Below are 25,991 nucleotides of genomic sequence, written 5' to 3'. Positions count from 1 at the left end.
GTGTGTGTGTGTGTGTGTGTGTGTGTGTGTGTGTGTGTGTGTGCGTGTTCACGCGCACTCACGTATGTGAGAGATACAGTTCAGCCCCAGAATCTTCCACCGCACCGTTACACTTAGCTTTGGGGGAAGATTGAGGGAAGAGCCCGGGGTGGGGGTGGGGCGAATGCACTGTCAGTGTCACTACCACTTACAGGATCCTCTGCTGAGGATCCTTTATGACTCTGGTAAATCCCGGGAACTGATCCCACGCACCCCTTTCTAGGCCCAACACTCCTTTTCCTACAGGATGTATGGCCACCCCACACCTTCCACCCCCCTCGCCTTTTTCTGGGTTCCTTCCCGTTTTCTTACTAAATAGCTGTGAAAGTTGCTAATCCCTTCCCACACAAAGCCGTGTTAAAAACGGGGGAGCTGCCCTGTTGAAACAATCACTGCCTTTCTTCGACCATATTCCCACTGTCCGAATATTGAGCCGCTCATTGCATCTCTCACCCACACAGTGTTGGCACTACTCAATACTTAAATGGCTCAAGGTGGCATTTTGACCTCTAGCGAAACAAACTTTTGTCTTAGTTTATTTGTGAGGAAGGTGATTCTTAAGGTACGTTTTAGGTGAAATCAAGAAATTAACATATTCATATTAAATGAACTTTAAAAAGAACCGCCGTTTAGGAGGGCACTGACTGCACAAACTGAATTTTGAAATGCATCAAAAATAAGATGGATTGACAAAATGGACAGAAGGATGGATAGATACGTGATAAAGCACGTACGTAATACAAAATGGTAGAATTTAGGTAGTGCACATACAGGAGTTCACTGTAAAATTCAGCTTTTTCATAGGTTTGAAATTTTTAGAAACGCTAATTTATGGAATGTTAGAGAAAGCTCTACACAATGTAAATTCCATTTACAAAATCAATAAATTCGGTATTGATTATTCTTTCCCCCTTTACAAAATGATTTACCATAAACATTCTTTACCTAGGTAATCCACCGCTATTTTAATCAATATTTACATTACAGACAAGTTGTAATGTGCTGGGATCTGATGTGTAATGGGATCTGATGTGCTGTAAAGTGGCATTACTATAACTGCAACATTTTAGACATTTTGAAGAATTCTTTCCATGTTTTTCTTGTCCATTCTCAAATTTTTATCTTTCCTGGCTTTAAAACAGTTTGGTATTATAAAACTAAGATTGAGTTTTTAAACATACATAGATACTCTTTTGAAACTTTTTCACACCAAAACAGTTTCATGGGGTGATATATACACCCATATATATCAGCTTCTCCTAGCATTTGATAGAGATGTTAGGGGATCTTGCAATAACTAATAGGTGAAACTTTATTTGCTCTCAGATTTGAGTATTTAGGTATTTGCCCAAGTGTTTGAACAATTAAGTTTCCCTCTTCTCTTCATTTTCTTTTGCTGGCTATAAGACAAAGAGGTGGTCCTGTGCCACCCTGAGAGGAAACAGCTCCAGGATGAGATCTGTGACTCCCTCATCTGAAAAGGGGACACTTGTTTTGCTTGGAATCACCCCGCAAGTGATTCATCTAGAGACCCATCGAAGAAGGGGATATAGAGTTTTCTGGTTGTTTCTTCATTTCAATTCCCATTAATAAAGTGGCCTATCAACTTTAAAAAGTATATCTAGAAATGTCATTACGTGCCTGTTTTTTAATCTGTCTCTTAACAAAGTATGTCTGTTTATCCTTTTAGATAAGTATATTTTTTCTTTGCAAAAGGATGGAAATGTGTTAAAATAGCAATGAAAATTAGAGAGGAAAAGCACAAAAAAGGACCTTAACTTCATCTCCAAATAGTTGGAGACTATTTACAGCTTTGAAATAGTCTTAAATCTTGAAGCAGCAGAACATACCTCCCCTTTGACAATTGTTCATCCTCCAGTTCACAGTCTCAGTACCTCAGGACACCTCCCTCATCCCATTAGTGTCAAACTCCCTGAGGTTTGCCACAGTAAAGTGCACAACTCAGCATTTGCAATTTACATGTGTGACATCACATCCTCTATTATATAACTTCAGATACAAAGCCTAATATCATCTAAGTTTGTGTTGGAAAAAATCCTTCCTTGCTCTTTATTTTAGCTTTAGCAGAGCCACCCCTTAGTTCCCTGATCCTAATTCCATTTCTTCAAACAGCTGACGCTGAGGGAAGAAAAAGAAGGCATGGAGTTGTTTAGAGGATCCTAAAGCCCCTCTAAAAAAAAAAGTCTAATGTATTTTGAAATGTATTAAATACATCTCCTTTATATCCTTATTTACTGTCAAGAAAGTAAAGACCATTAGGTATCATATAAGTTGATGATATTCCATAATTTTGCAAAGCTAAAGGCTAAGCATTTGGTCATAGTTAACTTCATTAATAAGCCCAGCCATGCTGGCATTTTTCTTCTCTCTCTAAAAAGCTTGGCTTTTTTTTTACCCCCTGTCTCTTACCAGCTGTTGGAAAGAGTTGAGAAAGAAAAAAAAAGACAGCAAGAAAGGAGAGGAGCAACAGAGAAAGAAGATACATAGGGAAATAATATAAGATAGAACTTCTTTTTTGTTTATTGCAAAACACACGTTACAGTTTATAAACATTGCAAGCAAATAAGAAAATGTGAATCAAAGATAAATACAAAACCTATCAGGTTTTCTATTAATAACCAAATGGATCAAACTCAATTTTCTAGATGACTTGGAATATATTTATTAGCTTTGGTTATTTTATTCTTTAATTTCTGTATTTGTTTATCTGTTTATTCATCTGTCTGTCTCAATTTCACTTGCAGGCATTTTAAATAAGAAATACACAAACCTAATACATTTCTATGGCCAGATTTTGAAATGACAGAACACCAAACAGCACATGCATCACAATTAGGATGCCATATTATTAGAAGCAAATCAGATTTCACTGTGCCTACACTGATGTTCTAAATTTAGAAATAATGTACAGTAGTTGAAAGTGGTGGTGGGGGGAGAACTTAGAGCAGTATATTTTAATAGAAATAAAGATATTTTCAATTTCTTTTTCTTCTTTTTCTTGGTTTAGTACAGGAAATTCATCACCTTTAAATAACTGTGTTAATCTTACATAAATAACTACATGGTTTGTGTGCTCATTAGGATTATACATCGAGTCTGTTTCTCTGGTATTATGTGCAATAACAGCCACAGAAAAGTGAAACAATTCAGAGGGTCAGGTGTGGGAAACGTAAGAGTCTTTGTTTAACTTGATAAGCTCATTTAGAATTTCTCATTAGGACTTCACAGGAGCAGTTAGCTTTTCAGTAGTTGGTACTGTATTTTTAGCAGCATTTTAACAGCTGTCAGTAACAACTAAGGCAACATTTTGATCAACACTTTTTTATTCTAATAAAGATGATTGCAAACAACAAAGATTATTGCAAAAAAACAGGATTCATATGTTTAGCTATGAAAACAATAAAAAGATATTTTCTTGTGAAATAAAATGGTAATAATACATCAAAAGCAGGCAATAAGGTATTTATATAAAAATAAAGCTTAGGGGATTTTTAAGTTTTAATTTTCTGATACTAATGTACACATAATAAAGACGACTTTATACTGAAAAGGTGTGTTCAGTGTCAGAAACGGAAATGTCAGAATAAGAGAATGTGCAGTGTATCTTGTCATGTATTTGCAAGTAGATCAAGAATAGCCATGTGAGCACCCAAAATGAATAAAATCTTTCCCCTAACAGAGTTTATAAAGGGAGGTTATCGCATGTCAGATATAAGACACTGGAAATAGCAGACAGAAAAATGTAAGAAGCTTCATAGCAGATGTCATCTTCATTTCTAAAGCTAGAAGTAAATTTGCTATGGGTAATGCATTACAAAGCAAACTAAAACTGAACCTCTGCAAGCATCAGATTTCCTTTTCACCCATAGTCTCCCCAAACTGAATGGTCTTTGTTTGAAGGGAAGTAGGGGTAACAGTATATTACTAAAGCAGCCTACTGAAGCGTCTTATTCAGAGGTCATCTGCTTATTTCCAGGACCTAATCCAAGTTTTGAGTTTGTTTCAGCTAAGGCAGCTGAGTATTTCCTACTTCATGTAGCTGGCAGTAGGGAATGGATGCATTCTTACATGAAATGATATGTTTATTATATGGCATTTGTTTTTTCAAATCCTTTTGGGGGCACTGATTTGTTGACTCTTTCAATATGGAGTATTTTAACTTCTCAGTAGGACTTCTTTCAAAAGACATAATTGAGTAAAAATTGAGGTTAGGTGGGCTTTCCTTTTTCCCAACACAAACCCCTGCCAGATGCAAATCTTTTGGTGTTGATAGTTTTTACAGAGCATCATGTGGTTTACTTAGGTATACATTTTTTACATCAAATATCTGTGTGTAAAAATGAAACTCATAAAAAACACCTTCTCTATGGAAGGTATATACCATATCAATGATTAATATTTAAACCACAATTTATTTTGAACTGCTTAGTGCTAATCATAACTAGTCTTTAATATTTTATCAAAACAAGTAGACATGTTTCCATTTAAACTAGTTCATTACTTCTTTTAAAAATGCTTTTTAATGGCCTTCAGCATGAATGTGGTAGAACCATGTCCTTAAAGTAGCAAGTGAGTAGACTTACAATGCTACCCTACAATGATAGTAGAGGATGCTTTCCTACATAAAGGACCAAATAAGAACCTAACATCTTGGGATTTTTCTAATACATTTTAACTTAAATATGACTTTTACTTTAGATTTTGATTTACTACAAAAGCATATATTTTTATAATAATTATGTATCTCAGAAAAAATTCCAGGAAATCATTTTTATAACTACATCATTTCAACATATACTATTAGCCCATTCATTTTTTAATTATATTGCTTTTATTTCCAATTTGAGTATCATATGAACTGAATTTTATTTGAAAATTTATTTAGTTTTAAAATTACTTTTGTTAAAAATATATACATTCTTATAATTCTATAAGAGCTGCCAAGATAAAAAATGCAGTATCATATACACATAACTTTCTATTCACTGTATGTTATTTCTTGGCACCATAAGATTAGACCATTAGAATACAACTACTGGTATGTTAAGAAACTATGGACCCAGTAGCTAATCAAGATTATTAATCAGAGCAAGAACCCTCACTGAGGAACTGAAGCAAACACTAACTCTGCAGATAATTCAGAAAGCCAAGGTGCACAAAGGAGCCAAAGCTCAATCTCCTTGAGGCAAAGTCCAAACAAAAGCTTTCAGCCTAGAGCTGTGTTTCACTGCCCCTTTTCACAGAACCAGCAAATCAAGCAGTAGAGTTGAGTCCGCTTGCACGGCCTTGGGTCCTGGCTCTATCACCTACTAACCTTATGTCCAGGGCAAATTACTTAATCTTTCTAGATTTAGGTTTCCTCATTTATAAAATGAGGTCATTGATACCACAACAGATATGTACTTTATGCAGTATCTAGATCTAGTAAATGCTATCAAAAATGTTGATGGAGGTTTGTCGCAGAAAATCAAGATCAATATTTTTGGAGACTGAAGATTTTGCTTCCAGTTCAAAGAATTTTTGAGGTCTCTCCAGAATCAGAGCTTCACCTGAGGTCCTTAAGCACTTCAGACTCCTAAGAATTCTCTTTCCTAGAACAGTGATTCCCCAATTTTAGAATGCTTCAGAATTATATGGAGAGCATGTTAAAAGGCCCCACACCCAGTTTCCCATTCATAAGCATAGGATAGGGCCTAAGGCTGCTTCCTAACAAGTTTCCTCATGCTGCTGATCTGGGGACTATTCTTGGAGAACCACTTCCTAGAGTCCAGTAAATGAAACAATTGCCCACAGGTTTCTCACTTTGCAGAGTTCAAGTTATTGCTGGCAGCTTTTGCAGGGAGTAGGGTAGAAGGAGGGATGAGAAGCAAGAAGAAGGGAACAGCGGAAAGGAAATGTCAGGTACTGATAAAAAGGGGTGGGACGGGGTGGTCTTCACAATCACATAATCATTAGAATGATGAGGCTGCCTACCTGCTGACGTGGACTCCCCTTTCAATATGCAGCCCTCAGACTGCATGTTGATTTTTTCATGACCTCCTGGGTCTTCCCCTGACTCAGTTTCTGGAAAACACTACCACTTTCAGGCTCTTAAAGCATCTATTACTTTATTGTTTTATTATCTTAAGACACTAACTAACTCATTTATTTTGGAGGAGTTGAGAATTGATAAACCACATTCCTTCAATTATCCTTGCATGTTGTTCACTGGTCAAACCCAGACCATTTTTCTCCCTCTATCCTACATGTGTCATGAATATGGATTCATTACTCTTGAATTAGATTTTAAGTGGTGCTTTTTTTTAAGCTTTCATCCAATCAGAAGAGAACATGAGCTCAACTGAATGTGATGAACTTTTGACAAAACTGTAGTGGTCTTTCCTAGTCTTTAACCAATTTTTGTGTGAGATTTCCAATATTTTTTTCAGGAGCCCCAGTGTTGTTTCCTCCTGTAACAACTTCATCCCTTTGTAAGAAACAATGTTGACATTGTAGAATTTTACTTCCTTAGTTAAAACATGAAATTCGATTAAGATAGATGAAATTACTGTATTTATATATAAGGTCGTGAACAATAATCAAGGAAAGCCAACAGAGATAAAATAATGTTATATTCCTGTGTTACTTAAATCAAATTTGAGCTGAAGTAAGCAAGATAAAAAAGGGAGAGTAGAATATGCTACTTGTGAGGAAATTTGGTGTTATACTTAACAGTAGACTGATTGGAGCATAATTTCATCCACAGGTTGTGGACACAATTCAGAAAGAAAGACAAACATCATTAACAGATTTTGAAAGTAAGACATACATGAAAAAATTAATTAGATTTCCTTAAACTGGAAGATAGTTAGATCATACAAAGCTAATCATTAGGTAGCCCATTGTGTTTGTTTTATATTTTGCTACTGTAAAAATCACTTAGAGTTTCTGACTGCTTCTTTTTTAATATTGTTATATTAATATTTAATAATAATATTATAAAGCATAACATATTTCATAAGTTCATAAATGTTTCATGAAATATTTTAAGCATAACCAAAAAAACAATCAGTCTCCAGTGTAGTCACCATCCTCAAATTATGAGGTGGGAACATTTTGTCATATTGTTGCAGAGTATAAAAACTTGCATGAAAGTGATATATTCCTATTTTTTTTATAGGGATTACTGTTGGAGAGGGAGGGAACCTAAAATGATACAGGATAAGCTTTCATCACCTGGGGTTTCACTACCATTGTTATAAGCCCTGGGTATTGCACTCTCTGCCCCAAATCTTGAGAAGGGGGAATTAGTTCTTAATATATCCAAACAATATTCAAAGTAGGGATGGTAAAAAATTCCAACTCATGTCAGTTGAGGGCAGTGATTTAAAGCTCAAACTATTCTTTGAGATCCTCAAGAGCAAAGATGACTTCAGGGCAATGAAAACTGCCCATCTAGGAGACTACAGATCCTTGGAACAGAGCAATTCAATTTCAGTTCATTTCAATGGTACTGCTTATTGGGTCACATTCTGATCATGTTTCTTCATCACCCAATTAATTCTAATCACCTTTTACTCAATGAAATGCAAGGCCAGTATAAATCATCACATGCTGATCTCAAGTCATTACCAGAACTATTCTGATTGTCAGCCTAGGTTGTATGAAATGCTAAGTGTTTTGACTCTGATCCCAGAGAAAGTGTGCAGAACGAACTGGACAAGTACCTTGGTCTGTCTGGGCTCCTATAACAAAATACCACAGACTGGAAAGCTTATAAACAACAGAAATTTGTATCTCCTACTTCTGGAGGCTGGAGTCCAGGATCAGGGAACCAATATGGTCCACTGAGGTCCTCTTCTGGCTCATGGACTTCTTGTTGTGCCTTCCAGGGTGGAAGAAGCCGGGGGGCTCTGTGGGGCCTCTTTTATGGGGTCTAATTCAATTCGTGAGGCTTCTGTGCTAATGGCCTAATCACCTCCCAAAGGCCCACTCTTAATAGCATCACCTTGGGGATTAGGGTTTTGACATATGCATTTTACCACTATTTAGCCCACCTTATTTGGTAATATGTTGACCTTTAAGCTAGAAGTAATGTTCAGTTATTTTATATATCCTGATTATTAGGTACAGATGAAGCTCCTCTACAAAGACACCTCTCAAAACACAGAGCTCAAAAAGGAAAAATGTTTAATTCTATCTTGCATAAAGTTGAGAAAAATGAAAGTGGTCCAGCATGGCTAGGTGGTTCTGCTGAGTGAAGTCCTTAGGAACCCTGGCCCTGTTGCTCCCCAGTACCACAGCATGTTGCCCTCATCTGTATGGTAGAGGCTCTATCACCAGAATCACACCCACAGTTTTCTATTAAAAAACAAAAATTTTGACCAAGTTATTCCCACATATCATATTTTCTTACATTCCATTAGTCAGAGCAATATTCAAGAAAGGTTGGCTGGTCATGCGCCCTGCTAAAACTGAGTTCTGGTACTAAAAGGAAGAAGGGAGAATGAGTACGAGGGACAATTAACAGTCTTTGTTAGGTGATGACCAGTTCCACTGAGCAGAGAAGAAATGGGGCAGGCTTAAACTGTGACACAAAGATCTAAGGTTATAGCTAAGGAGGGGATAAGAAACGCTGGATGGGAGGGCAGGTGAGGTCAGGGGCTGGGATGCAGATGCTGGAATCAGAATTTAAACTCTCAAAATCAATGGGGTTGTTTGCAGAATCAGGTAACTAAATATTCCTATGAAGATGAGCTAATCTTTCACTGAGTTACATGGTAATTTTGCAGAACAAGCTAGATTCAATTAATGATTTCTTTTTAAGTGAGAAGACATAGCCAATACAAACCAATCTAAAAACAAGTCATTGAATATGATAAGAATTCAAGCTATGTAAGATAAATCAGCAGAGCTTGAAATGTAAGTAAGACTATCCTTTAGAAAGCCCCAAAAACTCAGATTTTAACTTGGGCCTGACACAGAGAGCTAGTATGTGGCCCTCTGCATGTATGTTAGCACAGGAGGAAAGTGCAGGTCGCAGTCTCCTTTAGCATGCCTGCCAGAACACCAGAGCACAAGCTTAAAGGCAGAACTGATGTTCAGTTGGTCAGTTCCAGAACAACTGGACTCCTTGTTTATAGCCTCGGTCCCTTCTGATTGGCTGATGCCCATGTCTGATTGGTCAGTGCTGCCCTACAGATCATTAAACATGATCAACAATACCCCTGCTTTCAGGGGCTATTCAAAATTTCCTTGAGAGATGTTCAGACAACAAAGGGCCAAGGGAGAAGGATTCCTAAGAAAAAAGTATGCAAAAACTCTGTACGGAGTACAGTGGAGAAAGAAAGAGACAACACTCAGGTTGATTTGTGAATTCTACCTTGAGATATGTTTGGGGGGTTCCCAGAAAGCATACATTTTGCCATTTTTGCTATTCAGAGTTTACTGGCCTTCCTGGAATTTTGGTGAAGAATTCCAGATTTCCACACATGCCAAATGCCATGTATCTACTCTACTTACAGATGACAAAATGTTGAGACGGATTACAAAGGAAGTTGTGAACTTCCTACTCTGGAGGAATTTAGAAGTAGGATTTCCTCTGATGTGAAATGTCAAAGGCAGGGGTCTGTAAGCAGGGTGATGGAGTAAGGGATCTATCGGTTTGTTTAGTCTTTTAAATAATTACTTTGGGAGAGGAAATGAGATCAGGAAGAAAGAAAAGCCCAATATAGCTGGATGAATCAGCGGGTGATTAAGTACCTTGGAACTCTGACATTCAGCCTTTTACATTTTCTTTTGAAAAGTTGCCTCTAGGTCATAAAACAGGTATCACTTAGAAGAGGAAATTCAGCAGTGTTTGTCCTTAAGAGTGGAAATAAAATATGAAGGTTAAAAGCAGAGTCACACTGCCTGGGTTGGGATCCCAGCTCTGCCTCTGAGAAGCTATGTGACTACGGGTGAATTACTTGACCTCTGGGACTCAGTTTCATCACCTATAAAATGAGATAATACAGTTTACTTCATAGGGTTGTTATTGGGACTAGCAACCTGAATAATGGCTGGTTTATAGTAAACAACATTAGCTACGACATTTCTATACTCCCTTAATCAAGAATGATTCGCTCCTGCCTATTCCTCTACCCATATTTTTTCCTGCTCTCCATGCATTTAGCATCTGACCTTGGTGAATCACTTCTTTCATTTTTGTATATTCCTTACAGGACTATTTGATGTTCAGAGATGTCTGCCTGGTTTCCTCCAACTAACATTCAGGTACACTTTCTTCTGATATCTCAGCCTTCCATTGTAAAACCTACTCCTCCTAAGGTACAGTCCCATTCCCCCTGTTGTAACCTAATATTCATGGCATCAACTTGACCTTGACCTTTACATGCTATTTATAGGGTCTTTTCACTACTTGAAGAAGCAAATTCCCTTAAATAGTATGGAAGGGACAATGTTACTCTGTCATGTAAATCTGCCCCAGGACGCTGAGATTTCCCTGCTCCTCACCCTCAGAATCTCACAGTATCTTTGGCTTTCCAATATTTCCAATCCAGTATTTAATTTCTGTGATTATCCATTCTAAACTGCTTTTTAAAAACACATTTGACTTTACAGAAGCACTGGACTAAAATCTTGACAACAGAAGATAGCAATCTGTTCCAAAGAAAATTACCCAGACTCTTAATTTGTGCACAAAGAGAAGAAAATCATTACAAACTTTTATGTATGGAAAACAGTACTTGGTAGAGAACAATTTTCCCTTTATTTAGTGCATTATTCAGGAAGTCCCAAGTTAGAAAGCCTATGCTAGCTAGCACAATTTTGAAAATATTGTATTTAATTAAGATGGGAATTTCTGAAATGATTACTATAGAATTTATCTTTCTAAGCTGCACATAAAATTTTTGACCTATGCAATATTTATGAGTTAATATTCCTTTTCCCCATCTTAACAATTGGTAGAATAGTCTCTGTTTCAGATTATTGCTCGTGGGCCACTGGTAGACTGTACACTAGCAAAAATAAAGATAACTAGTGGACACCTATTTCTCAACCTCTATTTACACACACATAAAGCCATTTGCACACACAATATAAACATAGACTTCAAAAGCACACCTGCAGGAGCTGCCATTGTTACTTGCTGTTTAATATTTAAACAAATTGTTTAGAATTTATGACATACACTTGGTGGCTTTTTAAATTAAAGAAACAAGCTAACACATAACTTATTAAATTAAAAGACAAATATGGCAAAATTTTATATTAGGCACACAAGAAAAAAGAGCTAACAATTCAACAGGCATTACATTATAAATTTACAGACCTTGATCCTACTTTGCACAGTAACATCTTCGAAAGATCTATGCTGCAACAAACTAAGCCCTCTGTGGCAAAGCTTCCTTTTTATAAAATTAGTAAACTGCTCTTTCAAAGATCACATAGATGTCCTTGAAAATTAATTGAATAGCTATGTATTCTCTCTGTTTTCTCTGCCTTTCTGATCTTTGCTCACCATTTCTTCTTTTCTTTCCACCATCCTAACCCCTAATTTCCCTCAAAGCTCTAGCCCAAGACCTCTACTTCCCCACCACCTCTCCCCTAATGTGGAGTTGCATTTTACGTAGAGTTTGGTTCTAAAGGCAGTGAGCAAGGTGAAAAAACATACCAAGTCAGACATCCTAGGAAAAAACCCTTAGTTCACTCTTAAAGTACAATACACATGGCCATTTTTATGCACGTTTGAGGCTGATATAGCATCCAACTCAGCCAGTTTTTTTTCCAGCATTGGAACAGATTGCTGTTTTCTCAGTTAAACACCTGATGAAGTAGTTGGCTTGCATTTAGGGGCCATGTTGCACAAAAAAAAAAAAAGTATCTTCAAACACTTGAATCACACTCAGCATGGTGAGATGCTCATACTCTGAGAGTGATTCAGGACTGAGACCAACTGAAGGAACATCAGATTCACATCTCCCTTCCTGCGTTCCTCTAGGGCATATGCTCTAGTGGAACGTGGGACAGAATCACCCACACTATTTACATTCTTCTCTTTCTGGCTGAATAAGTAGAGTTGAGTATGGATGAGAACTTTGTTCTATATGTGTTAAGGAAAAAGTCTATTCAAAACCACAACTTTTTCTATGGAGGGCAGCTTGGATTAAAGAAATTTCAGGGTCTCTGTTGCTCACGTGTGCTGTAACATGAATCGGTGGCCCCTTCAATTTAACCTATGCCTCATAGGTTATGGACATACAAAGATAGGGGAGATTGGAGTCTGGAGAGCGCTGACTTGCTATGTATCATGGTTTCTCAGCCTTGGCTTTATGGACATTTTGGGCGAGATAGGTCTTTGTTTTGAGGCTGTCCCGTGCAATGAGTGTATCCAGATATCACAAGATCACCCCTACAGAGCAGAATCATCCTTGATTGAGAAGTCTTGCTCTATTCAATAGAGTGGAAAGAGTTTGGTAATCATGGGGGAAAATTCTGAGTGGAAATGAAGAGTAAACATGGGTGGGGGGGAGGAGCTTTCTAAATAGTGCAAAGCTGGCCACTATATGAGGTGAAGTGGCCTCTAAAAAATCCTTAGCTGTGGGATAGCTTTTAAAACACAGACATGTCTAAAATCCCATTTGAAGCTTCTTTCTATTATTATGAACCCCCTCCCAAACCTTCGAACACCTGTGTTGTAAACACCAGGACCATGTGAGAGCAGTTAGCTTGTGACTGTCAAGGAAGGGAGAGTGCCCCAGGTAGGCTCACACGGTACGGAACAGGCACAGCCCACACGGAAAGTTACTTAGTTCAGAGGAAATGCCTGTTGGAACCCAAGTAAGTATTCTCAACATACATTGTGCACAAATCTTTGGGTTTCCACAGGAAGTCGATAGTGGGTTTGAATACTCTTACCTGGATGTTAAAGCTTAATGAGGCCTCTCAGTGGCACTGTTAGTGGCACTCCAAGGTTTTATGACTTATGGGTTCTACAGCCCACACAGAGGCACCAGCAACTCGGCAAGGGTTGGCGTGGGAGATAAAGGTACTTTTCTCCTCTTCCCATGTCTCTAGGGGATTAGGTCTGGAATCTGGGGCCTCTAGAAATGGGAGGTGACCACTTCTCCTGATGAGGACAGTCTTTACTATGTTATGTAAATCTGCCCCAGGACACTGCGAATTGCCCTGCTCCTCACCCTCAAAATCTTACAGTATCTTTGGCTTTCCCATCATAGTTGCTCCTTTATTACCCTGTCACAGTTCCATACATGTTTCTATAAAAATATTTTAGATATATCTCTTTGTCAACATTCCAAGTCTATCTACCTCACTACCTTTTAAGATCAGGCCCGCCCTGTCAGATATAAGCTATTTCCTCAACATATCCTGCTCTTTATTAGTTCCATGCTATTCTAGTCTCAGCTGTTCTTCTCTATTGAAAACCTTTTATTGCCATATCTTTAGGTCTTAATGTAATCTATTCTATTCCATTTAAAAATATTAGTTCAATAATGACTATTTCTTATAGTGGGATATCCTCTGAATTCATAGAAGTTTATCTATGCCTCTTTAATGGCATTTATCATTTTCTATCTGTTGTAATAGCTATTTGCAAACATGATAACTTTACTCGTAGACTAACAGCTTCTTGAAAACAGGAACTTAACAAAATAATTAGATCATAACAGCTGTTAATATTTGATTTTAAAGTTTACTATTTTTCCCAAAAAGAAGTTAAGGTGGCTTAGAAGGACACTTAGAAGTCATTGGCTAATGACTTAAGTCAGGAGAAAGTGAGAAAAAAATAAGAGAGCTATAATAGCAACTTAAGAGTAACAGGTTATCAATAAATGCCCGCTAAAAAATAAGTCAATCTTCTTTACGTAAGAATTGCCAGTGAGTCCAGTTGTAGACAGAGCTGTATTTGCTTCCACACTCACAACTTGCTCCCAGTGGGATGTCCATGCCTCATCCCCTCCTTTTTTCTGTTTTCTCCCTTCCCCAAATCTGGCTGTGCTTTATTTTGTGGTCCATTAGGAACTGTCACCTTCTTCTACAACCATGCTTTCCTGATCATAATGCTGACTGTAGGCATGGGTACTTGATTAAGCCAAACCAAATAGAATTTTTCTCTTGCATTCTGGGAGCTGGAGCAAGAGGTAAGAGTCTTTCTTCCATGGATGGTAAGCTAGGAATCTGCTGAATCACCACAGTCCCTGGGTAGAGAAAGCTGATTTTTAGGAAAAGAAACAGAAGCCGACCTACAGAAAGAAGCAGAAATTCTGATAAAATTTAAACCTCTGGTTCTTATTTCTGAGACACCCTTTCCTCAAAGCTTCCCTCACCCCTGCCTTCCAAAGCATAATTGTTAGAGCTTCTTTTGATTTTTACAGGATTCAATCTAAACCCTCGGTTCTGGCAATCCGGCATTTCCAGCACCCAGTTGGCCTTATCTTGCTTCTAAATTCTCAGTTAAGAGTCACCTTCTCCCTGATGTCAGGCTCATTCTTTCCTCTGTGTTTTTCTTATAGTTATTTCCTTACCTTGAATGACCTCTGGCCTCTCCTCTCTGCAATCCTAACTCTATAGTCTTTCTTCAGGGTCCAATTCAAGATCTATCTTCCCCATTAAAACCCTTCTCAATTGATCTTTTCCTTCTCTGAACTACTGTAGCCCTTAATTCCCCAGCTTTTACCATGCTGTCTGAAACACATTTATTTATCTGCCTTGGTTTGTCCTCTTCTGTGTTTGCTGTGCGAGAAAATTTTTTTTTGGTTTATTACTTACACATTTAACTGCCATTAAGAAAAAATATCTTCTCTATGGTTTGTTAATACCTTGATTTATTTGGGTATGATATCTTAGGGGGAGGATTGAGAGAGCACTGAATTGGTCTACATAAAAAAGAGCAGAATATGAAACTCTTAGAAGCAATTCAGAAGAGGAGAAACGAGGGGCAGAGAGGGAATCCTGGGAGGAAGGCAGAGCAGAGCGATGAAGCCGGAGAAAGTTGCATGTAGCCCAATACAATCATTTTCTATGATCCTCAATTGCTCAGGAAATTAAAATAAACTCATAAAATGCTTGAACAGCATGTATGTTTGATGGAAATTGGCAAAGGGATAGAGTTTTGGGTGTAGATTGTCACAGGGGAAAGCAGAGAAACACACATGGATGCAGGTGCTATAGACAGAGTGACCATGAAATATATAAACCTTGCAGGTTTGGGAAAAAGTGTGTTTTAAAATTCAACCAGATCTGGATTTGGGGGTTCAAGCCAGGGGGCAGCAGGTCCCAGCAAACATCTGTTGATTAGTTTAGTATTAGTCTTGCCTTCCCACACTGACTCTGCTTCATGCATGGGGACCGTGCTGCCTTCTAGCTCAGAGGCCCGCACGCTGGGTTGGCCTCCAAATAACAGTTTCCATTCTGTTTCTCTTCACTTTCCAATGCTTCCTCTGTATCAGTGTTAGGCTACTAACTCATAATTTTGCTTTAATTACATCAGTTTCCTGTCCTATGAAAAAAAAGGAGGAGGATTCAAAAGAGGAGAGGAAGATAGTCCGTAATTGGTGTCTGCAGCCACGTCAAACTCCTCTGCTGGTGGTCAGGCCCCTGCATTATCTGGCCTCATCTGATTTATCCAGTGTCACTTCCTCTTACCCAACATGATTCTCTTTTCCAGGAATGTCGAGTTCCTCTCTGTCTACTCACATTGCATGAAGAGTGTCATCTAAGTATTTTTTTTCTTTTTATAATGCTGTTGTCCTCACCTAAAACACTCGCCACTTTCCTCTCTACCTACCTACCAAATCCCACCTTTCCTCAAATTCCAGTACAAGACACACACAGTTCCTACTGGAAACCTATTACAACTCTCAATCAGTCTACAATTACCTTTTTCTCAGAACTTCAATTACTTTATAATTTGTACCATGCCGCATAGCACGGATTGTTGCTCTAGTATTTTATGATGATTATACTTTTCATAAGCACCTTGAGGACTTAAAGAGTGATTCATAGTTTTTCTGCAATGGGTGCTCAGTGCTTATTGTTTAAGAAGTTCCTCTCCTAAATAAGTTCACAAGGGGTGGGGGCTTTATTTGGTTTCCCTCTTTTCCCTCAATGCCGAAACATTGCCTGGAAAATGATGCCTAGAATACAGTGGGTACTTAACAAGAATTTGTTTAATGAATGAATGAACATTGGTCTGCCAAACTCTATGACTTCCAGTAGTGAGGACCAGTCTTCTTACTTTGTCTTTCCCACATAATGTTTAAGGCTTTTTCATAACTCTTAAATTGAATAGCCATATTTCCTTTGTTGGATTTCTCAGCCTTTCAGGTAATTTGAAATGCTGCTGCCTAGCTCCTTTAGCATGGCATCAGTCATTCTTAAAGCGCTACACTTACTGCAATTTACATTTGTGCCAAATTTAATCTATTTATACTGAAAGACAAAACAAGGGAGCAATGCATACACAAGCTACTCCTTCACTTTCTAGGGTGTGTCACGATATTGAAAAAGCAGGACTTGGGTACATATATGGTGAAAAAGAACCTCTCTAGAGACACACCATTTTCATAAATGGAAATATTCAATGCCATAAATATATGCAATTATTCCCAAATTAAAATCTGATGTAATTCCAGTCAAGATCCCAACAGGGAATTTTATTTGGCAGAAGTTAACAGGCTGATGGTAAATGTCACTTGAAATTAAAGGTCGAGAATAGCCAAGGGCATGTAAAAGACAAATTAAGGAAAGGGACTTATAATAGATACCAGGATCTTTTATAAGGTGATAGTAATTAAATGAGAATAATGTTAGTACAAGGACAGACAAATAGACTAAACAGGACAGAGAGTCCCTCCCCTCAACCCCCACAGAAGTATTATTACAAATTAGTGTGGGATATCAGGTTGGAAAAAAAAATGATGCTGAGAAGATTGATCTTATGAAAAGAAGTACATCCATTATATCATATGCAAAAAAATTATACATTCTGGGTGGATTAACAGCTCAAATGTAAAAAGCAAAAAGCCATAATACCTTCAGGAAAAAATACAGAATATATTCAAGATCTGGGGTAGGGAATTTTTTCTAAATAACACAGAAAATGTATAGGCTGTAAAGGAAAAAGATGAATAAATTTGACTGCATTAAAATTGAGGCTTAAAGATAAAAAAGACATCATAAAGAAAGTTAAAAAGCTAGCTCCAAACTTGGAGAAAATATTTCAAAACATGTATCTGACAAAGAATGGTATCAGGAATATATATATATATATTTAAGCTCAATTAGAAAAAATTCAAGATCTCAATAGAAATAAATGGACAAGGTAATGAATATGCATTTCACAGCAAAAGAAAAATACATGATCATTTATGTCCGACTCTACTAGTATTCAGGGAGATACATCTAATAAAACTGAGAATGTGCATACCCTATTTTATTGCAATTTTTCATATATATGTATATATACATGAGAAGCTCTTGCATTTGTGAACAACTAGATATTTATAGAGAATCTCAGCAAAATTACAATTATAAAATATTTGGGAAAAACCCCAAATGCTCATTAGTAGAGGAATAGATAAGTAAATTGTGGTATTTTCCAAATATGAGTTAAAATAAACTAATTAGATCTACATGAATCAACATAAATAAACCCCCCAGAAACATAATTTGAAGGGCAAAAAACAAATGGTACAATATGTAAAACACAATGTCATTCCCATACAGTTTAAAAACATACCAAACAGTATTTCATATTATTCAAAGACATATGTTGTGTAGTGCAGCAGACTGGGGTCTGCATAAAGCACACTCTGAGATAGAGTCTTGCCATATACACTTACTTAATAGTCTTTCTTGTTCCTAGATCAGGGTTTCACGAAATGTGCTGTGCAGAAAACTATTCATGTGAACTGTTCTCCAAAATAATGGTTTTGTGGTCAGCTAGGTAGGAGACCACATACTTGGTCACCCTCTCTGGGATTTATTCTTGCTCATTAGCATATTAAATTTCCAAAGCAGTCTTTCCATAAAGAAACCTGTTTTAACTAATTTTAATCTTCCATTTCACAAACTCATTTGACTATGGAACCCTAAAAATAACATCTATTAACATCTGACAGAGGAACACATTTTTGGAAACTGTGCCCTAAGCAATCTTCCTCTTTCCATTTCAAATTAAACACATCCAGCGAGTCTACTTGGAACTGAAGAAAATGGAACCAGAACTTATTTACAACGGGTTCAAGTACTAACAACTTTCTCTAAGTATAACATTTCAATAGAACTTGTAAAAAAAAGAAAAAAAACCAAAACACTCAATTGGCTTTAAAATTAATCAACACACAATGGAATACACAAACTAGAAAACACGAATATGTATGTATTGGATATGTGATCCTTAATCACTTAAGTCTGGCAATATGTTTGCAAAGATAATATGGAGACACAAAGAAAGAAAAACAATAAAAGTTTATCATCATTGTCAAATGGGCGGGTACAGACAGAACCTGGAGGATGTCTAAGATCACATATTGAATGAACACCAGAGATGATGTGTACATTCCATGTATTACATCAGAGAACCAAGGATTCACTGAGTCATGGAACACTGACTCTTTAAAATTATTCTGAATTTCTTACTTGAAGTGCAATGTGTAAGAAATCTTGGGCACAAACAAGTAGGGTGATTAGCATTTCTGTATATTTCCATCATGGCCATCAGAACACAAAAGAATATTTGCCAGTTTCTCAGTCTGGTAAAGTACAAAAAAAGGCCTGCCTGCCTATCTTATCAATGTAGCAAATTATAGCACCACTTGTCGCCTGAGAAGATGGCCCACTCAGAATAAGGAGGCAGGGCAGCCGGCTGCCTGTGCCTTTCAAATGTTTTTTTCCTTTCAGAATTAAGGAATTATTTCTTCTGAAGGAACATTCCACATTTCAATAAATTAGAGTGGTCAACAACCCGGAATGGATGGAGAAAAAGGTTACATCATTTTTAAGCTCCTCCTCTTCCTTTTAATGTATTCTGAATGAAGAGGAAATATTTTAGCTGAACAGGAAGAAAAGACAAAAACTTTCAAAGAAACACAGAACTATCATGGTCTTGCTTTTGCCTGCACACATGAGTTTGAAACAGGAATAAAATTCACAGAGTAATGTATTAGAGACTGAGAATCCAGATATTTTGGGAGTGGATGACTCAGCAAAAACAAATTACTTTTAGACCCAATCTATTATTTATTATTTCAATTTATAAAAAATGCTCCCAATGCATCTTTGGGATGAAGAGTTCAAAGTCACTGTGATTGTTTAGTTGGTTTATCTCTGGCATATAGAAATCTGCATCTTTTATGTTGACTTGAATTTGTGTTCTATATGAGATTGTCATGCCATAAAAACAAATGTTAATTTTCAAGAATAAATTTCAGTCATAAAAAATACATTACTTTTAAGTTATAGATAAAGTTATATCCTGTCAATAAGAGGTTTTAATTAAATTATGAGGAATGGCTGCTGAGATTTCGAATGGGGCATTCTTTTTATCACCATAGTTAATCATTCCTATTGCCTTGAAGCCAGAATGAAAAGTCCTCCACAGAATTAGAAGTGTGAACCCCATTATTTGTTAAGTGAAACAATCAGTCTCTTTCTTGGATTGTCTGTGAATACATTATTTATAACACCTTCCCTTCTTCCTCCAGTGCTCCCTCCAGCCCCCAATTTCCAAAAGTTTTTGGTCTGCTTAGGAGATCAGCTTTCCAATTTGAAAAAAGAGAAACCAATTATGCTGAGCTCAAAAGCTTCCCATATCACTTTAGTTTGAAATTAGTAACAGTTCTTAGAAAGCTCTAATTTTCTGAGACTCTTCTTTCTAAAAAAAATTACAGTGATGTAAAATAATGTCTCTTACATTAAATTAATTTTCCGTGCTATTTTCCTTGGAAAAATATTACTTCAAAATCAATTTCTTACTTTTTACTTAAATCTATTGTTATGTAAGCAGCTAAGGAAAATTAGACTTTAAAAAGCTGACTTGTAGATACCTCCATACATAAATATTTGAATCTTGAGTTTGGGTTTTGTTTCCTACTTGATTTTCTAGTGTTTCTTTTTTGTGTACTATTACGTATCTGATGGGTATGGGCAACTGTTTTCAAAAAAATAGTGCAGCTATTTTCAAATACAAAAGAAGTAATCAAAGTTTTGCTATGTAATACATATAGTTTATTACTCTCCTTATTAAAGGTGAAAGAGTTTAGTACATTCATGGACTCATAAATAAGCAGCCAGTTTGGCAAACTTCTTATATTAAATTAGACAGCATTTAATTATTAAGACAACTAGGCAATGAGTGAGATGCTAATTAAAGCTCCAGTGAACAGCTACTCTCCATTCCCGATTTATGATTCAGTGTCCATCAAAAAAGTCAAATAAGGGTCACCATATCCTTTCACATCTGAATATCCAAGAAAAACATCTGGCTGTTAAAAATCCAGCATCATTAGATCTAAATCTGAATATAAAAAATAAGCATAAAAAACAAGCAACCAAATAAACTTAAAGCTCCGTAGACTGAGATGTATGTGTACATGAGATCTCAAAAATGACAGGGGTATAATACAAACTTAGGAAAGCACACTTCACATTTTTGTGCAAAAAGTGGAAGCATTGCAATATTTTCAAATAACAGGTAAATAGACATGTGCCTTGTTACATCATAGTTCAACATCTCTGTAAGGCATAAATAGGATGAATAAAGGTATATGGGGCAAAACTAGATTATTAAAAATTGAGTCCAAGTTTTACCTCACTCATCATATGAATGTGAATGAAAATAACTCAATAGCTTAATCTGAACAAACTTGTCAAGGATGGAGCACTTAATGAAGTACTGGTTTCAAACAGCATTTAGGCTATAAACAATAGACTGAAGAATCAGAGGTCCCATTACCTGGTACAGTGAAGTGTTTTTGAAGCTACTTTAATTCTTGCAACCTCTAGGTGATAAGATGATTGGACCACCTTCCAGGAAGAGGCTGGGTGAGTTCCTATGAGGTGATCTACATAGAAATTTCTAGGGACAAATTCACATCATATCAAACACTGCTATAGCTTTCTCTGCACTGGAAAGCACAAAACCACCCCACATGCTCTCATGAAATGCCCAACTGCTTGAAGTCTAGAACTAGAAATTTCAAGGACCATGTATACTTTCTCTAAGATTTCAACTCTGTGTTGTGTTTATAAAATAGATTTAACAGGAGTGAGGAGTTAACTTAGTCTGCTTCACTGGTTAATTAAGGTAACCCTAGGGTAGTAGGATGGTGTATATTTCAAATTATTAGCTAGTTGAATGTATTCTTAGTGAAGCCATGTACTATACTGGGCACATAGAGTGGCCTACCTGTATCGCTGTCTGTATTCCCTGGTACCCATGCTCTTGGCAGTATGATTGTGTAGATGTGTTCATCAAGTGGTAGAGTCCATCTCCCCTCTCTCTTCGGACCCCTTCTTCCATCAGGTAAACAAGTCCTGTCTATGTAACTGGGGGATAAGAGGCCACAAGTTCCAGAACTAAGTCAGCCCAGTTATCTTAAGCAAGGGCCCACACACCTGAGACAGCCCAGCCAAGATCAGGACCCGACCTACAGTTTTAGATCTGACTGACGCCAGTGAACTCCTGATCACAGACACATGGAGGGGTCCAGTGGAGATCCGAACCCCTGCCTAAATTGCTGGGAGCCAAATAAACAGCTAGCTGACAGCAATATACTGTAAACTGGTAATACCCCACTGTCCTCAAATAGTAATGGGGCACCTGAGAATTGAATCAAGAAATTTGGGACCAAATGACATAAACACATTAAGCCACACCTCTTTGGGGATTATCATCTTTAAAGTATCTGTTTACATATTGTAGTTTGCAAGGCTGTATGCAAACTACATTGATCATCATTGCCTTTCAGTAATGTTTAAAAAATTTATCATATACAACACATGTACATTCCTTACCTGGTGTAAAACTATAAAATATGTGTATTCATGCTTGATTAATTGGCATGCTCTATATATTAAATAATTTAAAGTTGAAAACTAAAAAGAGGTGAAACTAGCAAGCCCCATGTACCCACTAATCATACCCAAAAACCAAATGATAAAGCTGGTTTATGCACAGGTAGCCATGTATATGTACATGATATTATAAAAGTTCAATTCTCCCTTATATCAGGGCATTTCACATCAGCTAAGGACCAATCTATCAGAGCAGAGCCATAAAGTCCCTCTTCCCTATCCCAACCCTTTCACATAATTATTTTATTTAGGCCATTATAAATCAATGCCCAATTTCATCATGAGCCACAGAGCAGACAAATGATAGACTCTTAAAGTAAGAGGAACCTCAGACTTTACTGAACATGGTGGTAAAAACAGCAATAGTATATGCAGAACCCTGTTCTCTTCCCACCCGTGCTGGTACCTTCTTTAGTCAGTAGTTTTTGATTAGTAAAATGAGGGTTTGGGTATATATGACTTCTTTGTGTGGGAGAGCAACTAAAAAATTAATTCCTCTCTGCATTTGAAGGTCAGTAAAGAAGAGCTGAATTGCTAAGAACAACAGAGAGGGTTTTTGAGAGGCCATCTGGGGAAAGAGCGAGAGGGCAAATGCCACTATAGGCAAAAGAATCTAATGGAGGAATTTAAAAGAAAGTATGACTTCTCTTTGTACAGTAGGTGTATTCCCCCATAAACCTTGCCAATACCCTTGGAGTTAGAGGTTGGGGCAGGTTGGGGAGAGTAGGAGACCTAGGGGCTCTAACATGGGATAGAAGTGGGAAAAGAATATACCCACAAAGCCCAGATTTATGTAGACTACACTAGATTCCTTGCTTGTCTAAAAATTTCTGGCAGTGACGGATGCCTGTGCTTCACAGCATTTATACTAAATAACAATTGTCTTTATTCTAAATTCCCTAATTTAGGATTTTTGATGAGCTGCTTGGGACCTGGCTGATGTATATCCCTGCTATGTGTAAAGAAAGTATTTGTCAAGGGAATAAATGGCACAAACAAGATCATAAAAATGAACTCAAAATGGTTGAAAGAGCAATTTTCAAACACCCTAATTACTTTAGGAACATAATTTAATCACTTGTCCCCCATAAAATACATTAAAGTCATGACCAATGATCTTAAAGGGTGTTTTCTTTAATTCATGTTTTCTCTAATTTTTCAGAAAGATCATCAGAAGACATTGCCTTTTTTAATGTGTGAATTATAACAAGGTTTAGGGAAATTGGCTAATAATATGGTAGGCTGATGAGCTGAATTAGTAAATTAATCCAAGCTGTTACTGTACATATGTAAGTTGTTTAAGATGGGGATTTTTAATTTTTTATTGATTCCTCAAGGATGCCTGTTAAAGTGGCAAGATGGCTGCTTGACTGTTCATGTAAATTAAAAAAAAAAAAAGCAGGTAACTTCTATACTAGCAGGAAAGGACTGGTGTAATACAGACACCACAGCCACTGAATATCAAAGTTCCAGTTGAAACTCAAGGCGAGTTTCTTTTATTTGCTGTCTTCCCACCCATCTTGCAACTTTCCATGTCCCCAGTGTCACTGAGCAGGAATGGCAGATACCCTTTCGTCAGCTACGCTTGTCCATATTCCCATCTCCTCCAGCTCTTTGTCCCTTGTCTTTTGCCTCTGTCCTGTACTAGTTCCCTGTGCATCTTTCCAATGTTTTATAATCTCATTTCCCCTATAAAGCACCTAACTGACGCTTAATGAAATGAAGAGGACTGGAAGGAGAATGGGGTTTGATCTTTCTGAGTTGGGTTCAAATCCTGGTACTACGTTTAATAATTGTGCAGCCTCAGGAAAATGACTTAACCACAGTCCCTGTTTCCTCATTTGTAATCTGAAGATAATAAAATCCACTTGCATGGCTGCTGTGGGAATTCAGGATGATACAGATAAAGGTCCCAGAACCTAGCACGTAAGTAGTAGTTAAAATAATTTTCTCTTCCTGTTTCATTTTGCTGAAACTCAGACTCGCTTCTAGTGACACTGCTTCCCCCACAACACTCTAGGTGTTGCCTCTATATTTTGGCTGCTTGAAGAGGACTCGGCATTACCCTGGCTCCTTGCAATTTCTTCTTAGCAATTTTACATAGTTTTCATTTTACAGTTTCTCTTTCTTTAAGGAAATGCTGCCTACTTGTATCTCTTACTCCCCAACAAAAACATTTATACAATTATTCTTTGATTTGATCTGCACAAGAATGCTTGGTGATATGGGGAGTCCATATGGGTGAAATATACAGGCTCTTGTTACCATTACTTCTGGGTCATTTCTTAATTATCAAGGACTTTGGAACCTGGCTCACAGTTTCTCTCTGCACTCCGGCATCTGCTATCATCTCCAGTGACTTCATGATAGATAACTGATGAGCCATCTCGCAGCCCGCCCTCCCACTGACATTTACCTCCATTCCACTTTACTAATCGCATTTACAGAAGTGCATTTTGGACCTTTTAATCACTTGGAATGGCTCCTCTGAAAATTCAAATTTTGAAATGACTCTCTCTGGCCATAACCTTGTATTTTTTTCTTCTCAAACTCTTTCATTCCCATAAAACCCGCTCGTCTGTCTCATCACACACCCCTGCCTCTCAAATCCTTCCCAGACTTTCAGTTAATATCCTCCCACTTAGTCTCCTCCATAATCAGCCTGAATTTCAAGTATGTGCTCCTTCTTTCCTCCCTTCATTCATTGCACATTTAACTGAGTGCCTTTTATATGTCGGGCACTGTGGTAGGAATTGCGATGGGCTGTTACCTTAGCCCTAAAGCAGCCCAGGGTAGACGGCTTAGTCCTTTTTATCACAGATTCATCAACACTTCTGGATTCCTTGTTTCCTCATCTTTCTTTTGTTTCTGCTGGGCAAAATATTTTATTTACTTATTTTCCCTCTTCTTACCTTCTGGCTCTAGTTACTACTAGATAACATCCTGTCTCCTGATGACTCCTTGCCTGAGCAGGGTCCTCAGTGCAAATCTAATTGCTCACACACCCTAGACAACCCTGTCTTTTCTCTGCAGCTGTCATTCCAACACTACTCTTTTCTCAAGCTCTTACCTCCTCTTTCACCGGATGGCCCAGCCGGGCTTCATGAAGGAAATTCAGGTTGTCAATTGTAAACTACCTCAAAATCCCTCATCACTCATATATATTTTATCCACATTTTTCTTCTTCTTTTCTTCTTTTTTAAAGGGCAAGATAAAATGAGCTAAGACTTCACTTGCACAACTAACTTCTCTATAGGTACTTTGGCCCTGTCTTCTCTGACAGGCACCTTGATTCCTTAAATTCTGCGCTCTTTCAATCTTCTATTTCTCCTCCAATAGATTCTTACCTTCAGCCTACAAATATCCTAAATAAGCTTTCTCTTAACTGTCTACTCTTCAAGTTTCCATCACAAAATTCCCTTAGCATCAGCAATCTTGAGGGAGACATGGTTACTCATTGTCTTAAATTATTAACCTGAGCAGAACTTGATAAGAAAGAGCTCTGGCAAAAATTCTGTACCTTTTTTTTTGCCTCTTTTCCCATTGATTCTCTATCTCCCCAGTTCTGCAGTTACTTGATGTTTGACCTCTTGCTCCAGCTCTGATTTCGAGCCAGCATTTATCATGTGAATGTGATGACAGATTTGCATCCTCTGGCGAATCTGAGAACATGCCCATAGTGTCTGACATACTTCTGGGCTCTGCAATCCTGTTCAATGGCTAGTTAACCTCGCTGGTTTCCCTGCTGGGTCTGTCCTGGTTTGAATTCTTCTGTGTGGGTGGGAGTCTTAGTGTTTTTCCTCCCCTGGTTTTCATGATACTCTTCCCTCCCGATATTTTTTATACTCCTC

The 25,991-nt window shown here is 37.4% G+C and overlaps 1 long non-coding RNA gene across 6 annotated transcripts in view; it reads left to right on the top strand.

The window, feature by feature from the left end:
• LOC140848542 (uncharacterized) overlaps positions 1 to 25,991 on the top strand; it is a 50,219-nt gene that overhangs the window by 3,292 nt on the left and 20,936 nt on the right. For 4 of the 6 annotated variants that reach the window (XR_012129622.1, XR_012129623.1, XR_012129624.1 and 1 more), the window contains exon 2: positions 10,263 to 10,314. The exons of the other annotated variants lie outside the window; for them this stretch is intronic. This is a non-coding gene — a long non-coding RNA (uncharacterized lncRNA). The remainder of the gene's footprint in view (positions 1 to 10,262; positions 10,315 to 25,991) is intronic. 6 annotated transcript variants of the gene reach the window in all.

This window comes from Manis javanica, chromosome 3, assembly GCF_040802235.1.
Source record: "Manis javanica isolate MJ-LG chromosome 3, MJ_LKY, whole genome shotgun sequence".
NCBI classification, from domain to species: Eukaryota; Metazoa; Chordata; class Mammalia; order Pholidota; family Manidae; genus Manis; species Manis javanica.
The sequence above is the reverse complement of the archived record's forward strand: the minus strand, read 5'-3'. Positions and strand labels throughout refer to the sequence as shown.